Genomic DNA, 10,307 nt, shown 5'->3' on the forward strand with positions numbered 1-10,307 from the left:
AGACGTCATGATTCTGAGATCTCCTCCACATTTGTCTTTCAGGACACTTCCTAGCTACCAAGATATGCAAAACTTTGATAACTAAAGTTAATCTGTTCAATCAGAAGCAAGCACTGTTTTGGGACATGGAGGGAGAGGGCTGTGAAACAAAACTTCAGTTCCAACCCTCAAGGCTTATACATTCTTGGAGGGGATCAGAAACAAAATTAGCAAGTTATTACTTATATAGAATGGTAGATGGTGATACGTGCTGAGGAAAAGACGGTCAAGATGGGCTTAAGGAGTGTGGGGGAAGGTTGACTTTAGTTGTCCTGAACTATGCAGATGTGCACTGTGCAGGCGCATGGAGTGCACCAAGATGGTGGCCCCCGTGGATCTGGAGTTGAAGAAGACCTTCGCAGAGCTTCAAGCCAAAGCTATTGACACTCAGCTGAAGATGAAGCTTGCAGACATACAGATTGAACAGCTAAACCGAACAAAAAAGCATGCACATCTTACAGATACAGAGATCATGGCTTTGGTAGATGAGACTAACATGTACGAAGGTGTAGGAAGAATGTTTATTCTTCAATCCAAGGAGGTAATTCACAATCAGCTGTTAGAGAAACAGAAAATAGCAATTAAAATTAAAGAACTAGAGCAGAAGAAACCCTACCTGGAACGGAGCATTAAAGAAGCTGAGGACAATATCCAGGAGATGCCGATGGCACAAAGGGGCCAGCAGCGAACCTCTAGGGGAAGCTCTTCCTCCTGCTCTCCTATTCCTGGCAAAGGTGGAGAGGTGGAGACACTAGCCTCCCCTTGGCCCTGATGGACATTTGTCTGGACGGCTTAGCCACTCACACTTTCTCCATCACCCTGAGCCCCCTTTGGATCCCAGCCCTGGAATCTGGACTCTGGCCGTGCCTGCCTTCCTTGCCCAAGATACTATTCTCTCTTGATAAGTCAAGAACGCCTAGAGGGGGCAGGTGGGAGCCAGGACAGATGAAGACACTCTGCCAGAGCCCATCGCTAGGCACGTTGGCTAGAGCAATTAAAAAAAAGAAATATGTGGATGTCTGACAGAATACAGACATAACTTCGGATGTCTGGGGGATTATTTTCAGTTATACTCTAGCTGTTTAGTTTGGGTGAATCACGATAAGTTATTATTAGACTTTCACAGCACATTATAATTTTCAAAGCACTTTCATATCTATTATTGCCATAAACTGTGCCTCCACCAGTCTCTCCCAATGTATATAAGCAATTTGCTCCATTTGGGCATGGATTTGAACTATATTAAATTTAGGTTTTACAATGCGTACAGGTGCCTTTCCGGAAAAATGCTATTCTATCTTATGGTTGTCTTAATTGCATCAAACATTCCCTCAGGAAGCCAAAGAGTGACACATCCCTCCCAGGGCCTGCTGGACTCTTTTTTATTTTAAGCCGGATTTATTGAGAGGACACAGAAGCTCCCACAGTGGTAGGGCCTGGTAGAGGTTGTCCCTGGCTGGAGTCTTGAGAAGCTCTGGAAGGAGGAGCTGTCATTGATCATGCCAGCATGTCCATGTCCCACTACACTGCTTGGGATATTTGTGAGGACAGTCTCATCCCTGCTTCATGTAGGTGGATCATGTAAGTGACAGAGAGACCCCGTGAACCCTTACAGTTACATATGAGGGGACATTTCATGGTCACGGTCATGCTCAGGCTTCGGCACCCCATCTCCAGCTCAGCTACATGTTTCTCCTTGGTTGTCCCACGTTCATATCAAATTCAACTTGTCTAAATGAAGCTCATCCACCTCTGCCTGCCCCTCCCAATCTGGCTTCTCCTCCTGAATCTTAAATCGTGGAGCATTCTTTAGAATCTCTCCTTGTCCCCTGTCCTCACCCCACTGCCCCCATTTAGAAATCTGCACCTTTTTTTTCTGTCTTTTCTCCCAGTTGCTTGTGGGCCAGTCCAGGACTTATAAACCCCGAACACATGTACGAACAATTGCAGTTGTCTCCTCTCTGGCCACCTCAATGTCAGTTTCAATGTTTCCCCTCCTTCTTTTTGGCCTTGTGTCCTCTGTAGGTATAAAACTCATGCCCTAATCTTGACCAATCTCAAAATGCCTGGCAGGCGTCCGTTTTCTGTGCACTTTGCTTTTCACCCCTCGCACTAGTCCCCAATTAGGAGATCCAGTCCCGCTTCTCTCTGTCCTCTCTAAATCTGACTCATCCTTCTTGGTCTTGCTCAAATGCAGCCTCCTCAAAGATAGGATTGCCAGATAAAATACAGAACACTCAATTCAATAGGAATGTTATTTTATTTATTATTATTATTATTTTTTTGAGTCGGAGTCTCACTCTGTCGCCCAGACTGGAGTGCAGTGGCCGCTCCCGGCCACCGCAGCCTCGACCTGCTGGGCTCCGGCGATCCTTCCGCCTCAGCCTTTCAAGTAGCTGGAACTACAGGCGCGCGCTACCACGCCCGGCTAATTTTTTTGATTTATTGTAGAGATGAGGTTTTGCCAAGTTGCCCAGGTGGGTCTCGAACCCGCAGGCTCAGGCAATTCACTCACCTTGGCCTCCCAAAACGTGGGATTACAGGCTGAGCCACCGAGCCCAGCCTCAATAGGAATTTAGATAAATATCTTTTATACTGTAAGTATCTTTCAAATGTTGCATGAGACATACACTGAAAACTTATTTGCTGCATACCTAAAATTCAAGTTTAAGTAGGCATTCCATATTATAACTTGCTAAATCTGGCAACACACCTCCACCAAGTCCTCTCTGACTACTCTATCTTTTCCAAAACTTGGTCTTGATCTCAGTGGAGGGTTGAAAGCATTTATTCACCCTTCTGCTTTTGTTCATGACCTTGAATCTTTTCGCAAGTGGGAAAAATATAATTAATAAATTAAAAATGAGCAATGTTTGTATTCTTTAATTCAGCTGTTACTGAAAACCTACTATGTACCAAGAAGTGTGTAAGGCAGTATGAACACAAAGATTAAACAATGTTCCCTGTTCTCAAGAAGTCATAGAGCAGTGACTCTCCAGCAACAAATACAGGGTAGCGTTTTGGTAGACACTGATGTTCACTATGCTTTCTTATTTTTTTTAATTTTTATTTTGAAATTGTGGGGTACAATTCAGGGTTAGGTATACAAGTGTTCATTGTGCAGGTGCCCTTATTGATGAGGTGTGCCCCCCCTTCCCCCGGTGGATATCAACTGTTGTCAATCCCAGCTACTCACCCTCCAGCCCCCTCCCCGCAGTTTCCCGCTACTTTAAATCCCTTTCCTACCATAATACAGTAGTTGTTCAAGGTCCACTTATGAGTGAGAACACGTGATACTCAGCTCTTCGTTTCTGTGAGAGATCACGCTGTATTATAAGCTCTAATTCCATCCGTGTTGCTGTGAAGTCCATCACTTTGTTCTTCTTTATGGCTGCATAATATTCCATTGTATATATGCACTACATTTTTTTTAATCCAGTCCTCTTTTGATGCTGCGATAAATATATGTGTGCAGGTATCTTTATTATAGAGTGACCTGAGTTCTTCCGGGTATATTCCCAGTAGGGAGATTGTGGGATCATATGGAAGGTCAATTTTTAGAAGTTTTAGGAATTGCCACACTGATTTCCACAGAGGCTGTACTAGTTTACACTCCCACCAACAGTGTAGAAGTGTTCCCTTTTCACCACATCCTCTCCAGCATCTGTTATTTTTTGAGTTATTGATGATGGCCATTCTGACTGGAGTTAGGTGGTATCTCAGTGTAGTTTTAATTTGCATCTCCTTTGATGACCACTATACTTTCTATGGGAAGACTTCTTGCATGAACTTGGACCTGAAAGATGGTAGGTGTGGGGGAGGCAGGAAGAAGCTCCTTTTGGGATGAAAGCGAAAGATATGCAAAGACTCAGGATACAGGGGAGATTACAGAATGATCAGGAAGTTGAAAGAAGCTCACTGTTGTTTGAGGGGAAGTATGAGTCTTTGTTGTGTAAGATAAATGCAGTGATCTTTCTGGAGATTTGATTGTTAAGTTTTACCAGCATGTCACCAGAGATGAGGTTTGGGAAGTGGGCAAAGGACTAGATAATGACAATTTTGTACCTTATCCTGAAAACCGTGGTGAACCGTTGGACCACTTAGAATAGCGGCATACTCCTCGATTTAGATTTCAGAAAGATAACTCACAGAACGGACATGACTAGCAGCAGGGGGACCAACTGGGAGGCAGCTGCAGTGGGTCAGGCTAGAGACATTTAGGGTGGTGGCATTAGGATGAGGACAACACATTCAAGAGATGCTAAGGGCATAACATCAACAAGACCCGGTGGCCAAATGGGACAGGCACAGTGATGAAAGGGAGACCTGAGCGTGTCTGACTTGGGCAGCTACAGAGATGGCAGGGACATCCATCAAGTCAGAGGATACAAGAAGATAAGCAAGCTTCAGGGGTGAGGATTCTGAGGAGATCTGTCTTAACGTGCTTTATTTCACATTTGGTATTTACTATATTTTTGTTGTAATTTTGCCTCATCTTTTTTCTGTGCTGTGTTCTGTCCCCAGGTGGACTCTGATCCTTCTGAGGTCCTGGATCCTATTCACCAACGTGGGTATGCCCCGGTGCCTCTACCTCATGACCACTCCTGAAAAGGTCACCTTGCCACCAAACATGAGACCAGGAGGCCTGGAGCTGTGCCTGAGAGCAGCTGCAAGTCGTTTCGTCTGCATAGTTGAGTGTGGCAGGAACCGGGATCCCACTTCACCCTAAAGATGTACTTCTCCTCTGAGGGAACCTAAGCACCTGGGGTGACCTGGCTCCCTTCTGGGAGGGAGCACGGCATCTCATATTTGACAGTAGGAGGCTGCGGGTCAGTGCGGGTGATGACCCAGCCTTCAGAGACCTGCTCTTTCTCTCAGCAGAACCCCATAAATCCTTCCCAAGGAAGTCAGTAATTCCCTCATGATCAAGAAAGCCCTCGACATTCTTGAAATAAGTGAAGGCAAAATGTACAGGGATTTCTGAGAAAAGTAAATGTGGTGTAAGCATGATCCCTGGGCGTTACTATGCAGGGAGAAAGCTTTTTTTTCCTTCCCTCCCCTGAATGGTGTTCTTTGCTCTCAAGTTAACTCATGCACTGGATTCAGTCCAAGTACATTTTGTTTCTTGATTTCTAGCCAGGCTTCTCTCAGTTGTGGTGCATTCTCTTCTCATTCTCCTCCTTCTCCTGTCCCCTCCTCTCCTTTTATAATCCTTTCCACTTTTCCATGGGACTGAACTGATACAGAGGAAAACCCACTGGTTTAGGTAGGGCTTCTACTGAGTGAGGCCAGAGGGATTCTCTGGGATGGCTGGCCCCTCACTCAGCACCGGCCTGAGTGGCGAGGTTTGTCAGAGGCAGCTGAGGCAGAGAGTGTTTGAACTCTGACCTCTGCCAAACACTTTCCAGATGTGCTGCCCCAGCCTCCCGCTGCACTCTGACTGTAGCCCTGCCAACATACATCTGCAGATTCCTAGTGCACAGGAAACTTGAAAGAGTATCTTTTACAACATCTGCTGTCTTTTCCCAGCTCTCCCTCTCTGCCTTCTCGGACTTTGCCCTATATTCTATCTCCTCCCTTCAACAAATTCATTAAAGAATCACCGCATAACTCTTCTTGGCTCACAGATGCCACCTTGTCTGTTTTCCTCCAGAGACTGTTCTTGGCTCTCTGGAACGTGGACCAAAGCATGACTAGAATCATTAAAGAAGTTTATTGGGCTCACCGAGGGAGAAAAGAACCAAATTTTGGCCACAAGGAGGTCAGAGCAGAGCCCTAAAGATGGAAATGCAAGTCTCCACAGAGAGTCTACCTGCTATGCTTCCTTGAGAGAAGGTGAGGGCTGCCTTGATGGGGAAGAACCTTTTCCACGAACATTCAGTCTCTTGGAACAAATAAGGCAGGCTTCTGTAAGATGGGAAGTACTGATGTGCAGAGTGGGTTCCTTGCCTCCCTACTTCCCCAGGGCATGCTACCCATCAGGTTAAGAGGTCAGAATAGGACCTGTTCTTAATGTAACTCAAAGAGGGAAGAAAAGAGCCAGAGACCCTTTTAGCATAATGGAGATTTTTTTTTTACTGAGGCATCCATTTTCACTGGGGAATTGATTTGATTGCTGTGTAAGTAGATGCTTGACTTTCATGCTGCTCTTCATCTACATGGACACTAAACTCTCTCCAGCTCCATCCTAGGGGACACGGAATGGAGCCAAGTGACAAAAGCAGGAAGAGGAAAGAGGGTGCACTACGGGAGAGAGCAGAGAATTGATTGTGCCCAGGCACTCAAGGCCTGAGAGAGGAACAGTGAGTTGGGGGTGAGAGGTCCCCATGTACTCCACTGGGACCCATGTGTTAGGCCTGCCGGCCTGCCTGGGAAGCACTAGGGTCAACTGGGTTCAGGAGAACTGCTCCTGATGGCTCATCCAGAGGGGGCCTAATTTCACTTGAGAGGCAACTTTCTGGTTCCTGGTAAGACTATCTCACCCTCTTATCTGCAGGACATAGTAGAAAGGGGTGACATTTACAATCTGCCTCAGTAGACCCAAGCACTTCCAACTCTTGTGTCTCAGATGAAGCCCTAAGATGTGACTGGATCATTGCTACAGTAACCTCCCTACTTAAAAAAACAAAACAAAACAAAACAAAAAACAAAACCCATAAGCCTTATATTTCAAGAAGGGCTTGCTTTAGAAAAACAAGGAGTAGAGAGAGATCTGGTTTTGGAATTCCTCTCTGTCATCCACATCTTTTCCAAAGACATTGAAACACTCCTGCAGCCATAGTAGCTCCTTTCTAAAGAGGAGGAGACTCTGTAGACTGTCTCATAGAAGGGTGGGTGAGTAAGAGGTAAACAAGCCTTTTCCTTCTGCATGTCAGTTGAACCAACCTAGGGTTGACGGTGTAGCTCTGATACTCTGGCAACCTGGTAACGGTAGCACAATCACTCGACTTCCAGGCAGCACTGGTGATGACAAAAATGACCCCTGAGTTGTAAATTGCTTCTGGGCTATAAATGAATCATAAATAGCTGCTGGGAATGCCACACTCTGGGCTTCCCCGAGTATGGTGATTTTCATAACAGGGTGGCTCTTAGGACAATGAAAGGTAAATCTAGGTAGTTGTCATAAGAGCTATTGACCCCTTTTGGGAGAGAGGATTTTCATCAGATTAGTTCCCACACTTGCCCAATGTGGAACTCATCCTTCGTACCCGAACTGCTTCTGAGGAGAAGATAGTGCTGGATGACTGTGGGTTGAGATGATTGGAAATGGAACACAAGGTATATCTGATACACCCAGGTTCAGGGTCAGCGTCTAAACTGGTCCCAGATGATAATCCAGCACTGAATAATCCCTCCCTTTGAGTAACTTGCTTCTGCTCAATAGAATATGGCAGTATTGAAAGTGTGTCACTTCTGTGATTAGGCTACAAAAAGTGTGACTTATGTCATGCCAGAAAATTCTCTCTTTTATTGACTTTGATGAAGTAAGTTGACATGTTGGAGAAGACAACATGACAAAAACTAACAAACAAACAAACAAACTACATTTCACAGTCAGCAAATAGCTAAAGCTTCCATTCCAATAGTCTTCAAGGAACTGAATTCTGCCAACAACCACATACATGAGCTTGGAAATAGATCTTCTCTTAGTTGAACCTTTAGATGAGACCCCAGCCCTATCTGACACCTTAATTACAGCCTTGTGAGAGTCTATAACGCAAAGGTCTAGTTAAGCTGTGCCTGTATTCTTGACTCTCAGAAACTGTGAGATAAACAAGAGTATATTTTTTCAAGTGGATACATTTCAAAGTAATTTGTTACTAGGATGACCAGCAGTCATGGTTTGCCTGGGACTGCCCTAGTTCTAGCACTGAAAATCCTGAATTCCAGTACATTTCTCAGTCTTGGACAGACAGGAATGATTGTCACCCTATTTGTGATGTTGCAGTAGACAACTAAGATATGTATACATATTTTATTTCTCACTTAAGTGGGTATATCTTCAAGATAGATTCTTAGAGTTGGATTTTTTGGGTCTAAATAGGTAAGTTTGTCTGGAATTTTGTTAGATTTTTCCAAATTCTCCTTCAGAGGGGTTGTATCATTTACATTCCTTTCTGCAATGTGAGAATACCTGCTTCTTTGTGGTCCTCTACAGTTTATTTTCATTACCTATTTATTTGACAATTAAAGTAACTTACTCTTTTATTATATGTGCAAATATAAGCTGATGCAAATTCTCTTGGAACAAAAACTACCTTTAATCATTCATTAACACTTTTAGAATCGAATCACATGATTTATACTTTATTCTTATGAACTCATTTCACTTAATATACTGAGAGAAAGTTTAAATAGACGTAACTGAATGTAGTGAGATTATCATGGTGTGTTTGCATGTGCACGTTTGTGTGCATGCATGTGCACATGCATGTGAATGTGTGCATGTGAGTGTCTCTTCCACCTCCCTCCCCCATACTTGGTTTCATGTAACTGATTGACTGAACTTTCAGTTTCACATTTGAGCTTTTGCTCCATCATGGATAGCATGAGTCCATATGGCCTGTCTCAGTTCAGTACTGGATTAGGGCACCATAAGAACTTGAGATATGGTAGAGAGAAGAAAAGATAGTGAACTCCTTTGTGACTGCTCGCAGATTTGGCAGATTCAATTGTCTATATTGTCAGGCAATAGCTCAAGGAACTGAGCATGGCCGGATTGGGAAACCAGTGAGCTGGATAGAATAGACCCTGTCTAAATAATTGATTCCAGTCATTGTGTGGTCATTGCACCACTGCTGTTTTTCAAAATCAGCTGGAATTAGAGTTTTAGGAAATTCTCAATTGTGTTTTCTTAAAGCAAAAAAACCCAAGAAAACCAAAACCCAAACACATCAGACAGCAAAAAACACATCTATAGCGCAGCTTTGAATTCAGGCTGCCAGACTGGGATTGAGAGAATGTAGAAAAAGGAAATATGAGAATCAGCATTTACTGAGCACCTATGTGCCATTGTTTTTCACCTAATCTTGGGTTACAGGCATTATCAACCTAATTTTCCTGATGAGGAAACTGAATCTCAGGGAGGTTAGATAACTGTTCCAAGATTATACAGTAAAACGGTGACAGATTTATGCCCAAGTCTTAAGACACCTAAAGATCTATTCTTTTCATTCTACCAAGCCATTGTCAGTGCTCTGTGTAAATGATCTTTCAGTTTTCTTCGGAATATGTTCTAGAGTCAAGATCAAAGAGCAATATCCCTGCTCTTCATAACTTTTAAAAATCTATACTAAAACCAGAATTTGTTATTAATTTACATTCCTGTCTTTAATGGAAGCACTCATTGATAATATTTTTGTTTCAGGGAATAACCACTTTTTAAAATACAAAGAATTGTATGTCCAGATATAGGCATATAGTGCACATCCTTCCTTTTGCAATATGGTTTAGCACAGCACTGGCTCATCCACAAGGGTACCTGCACAATGAGCATTTGTAGACCTAACCCTGAATTGTATCCCACATCTTTAAAATCAATCATTTCTAGGACTCTGTAGACAGCGACAGAACATCTGTCCATATCTCTCTCCTCAGGCTTCCTATTGCAGTTCCTTTTGGTAGTAGCCTCTCTTTTTCATTAAAAAAAAATCACTGTCAGGCCTACTTTTAGGGTTCTGTTCCAATAAAGACAAGCTGTGTTCTCACAGCAGCAGGCAAAAATCAACCTCACACATTTGCTGACACTCCAGGATGTTTAGGTGGACTTCCAAGCTTAGTCACACCCTAAATAGCTGAGAGTTACTATTTTTTAAATACCCAGAAATTGAGGTTTTGAATGACTTTTCTGGAGCACATGCATTCATTTAACAAACATTTATTGAGGTCCAGATCACTACTAAATAGAATATAACATACCTGGGCTTGCAGGTTCTATTATCCAGCCCTATGTTTTTAAAATATTGATTAAAAGTGTTTCATGATATATTTTGTCACTTTTTGGAGGGGGGGTTCAATATTTCTTTTTTAATTTTAAAGATGTGGGGTACAATTCAGGAGTAGGAAGATAAATGGTCAGGTAAAGTTTGGGCCTCTCTTTGGTCCCCGTTTTACATGGTTTGAGATCAGGGACCCTTACTGATGTCATGTCCTCACCCCACCCCACCCCCAGCCACTGCCCATCCTTTCTTACAGGGTTATGATAAATGTTCAGTGTCTGCTTGTGAGTGAGAACGTGTGATACTCAGTTATTTGTTTCTGTGATAGAT

At 43.3% G+C, this 10,307-nt stretch overlaps 1 pseudogene across 1 annotated transcript; it reads left to right on the top strand.

Annotated features, from left to right (window-relative positions):
• Nucleotides 1-344: 344 nt before the first annotated feature.
• On the top strand, nucleotides 345-4,768 carry LOC103258075 (annotated as a pseudogene). Its single transcript, XR_002481840.1, has 3 exons — nucleotides 345-781; nucleotides 1,932-2,014; nucleotides 4,564-4,768. The product of XR_002481840.1 is annotated as a prefoldin subunit 1 pseudogene (transcript).
• The last annotated feature ends 5,539 nt before the right edge of the window (nucleotides 4,769-10,307 follow it).

The sequence above is a fragment of the Carlito syrichta genome, unplaced genomic scaffold (genome assembly GCF_000164805.1).
Source record: "Carlito syrichta isolate Samal-C Ts95f unplaced genomic scaffold, Tarsius_syrichta-2.0.1 Scaffold301953, whole genome shotgun sequence".
NCBI lineage: Eukaryota > Metazoa > Chordata > Mammalia > Primates > Tarsiidae > Carlito > Carlito syrichta.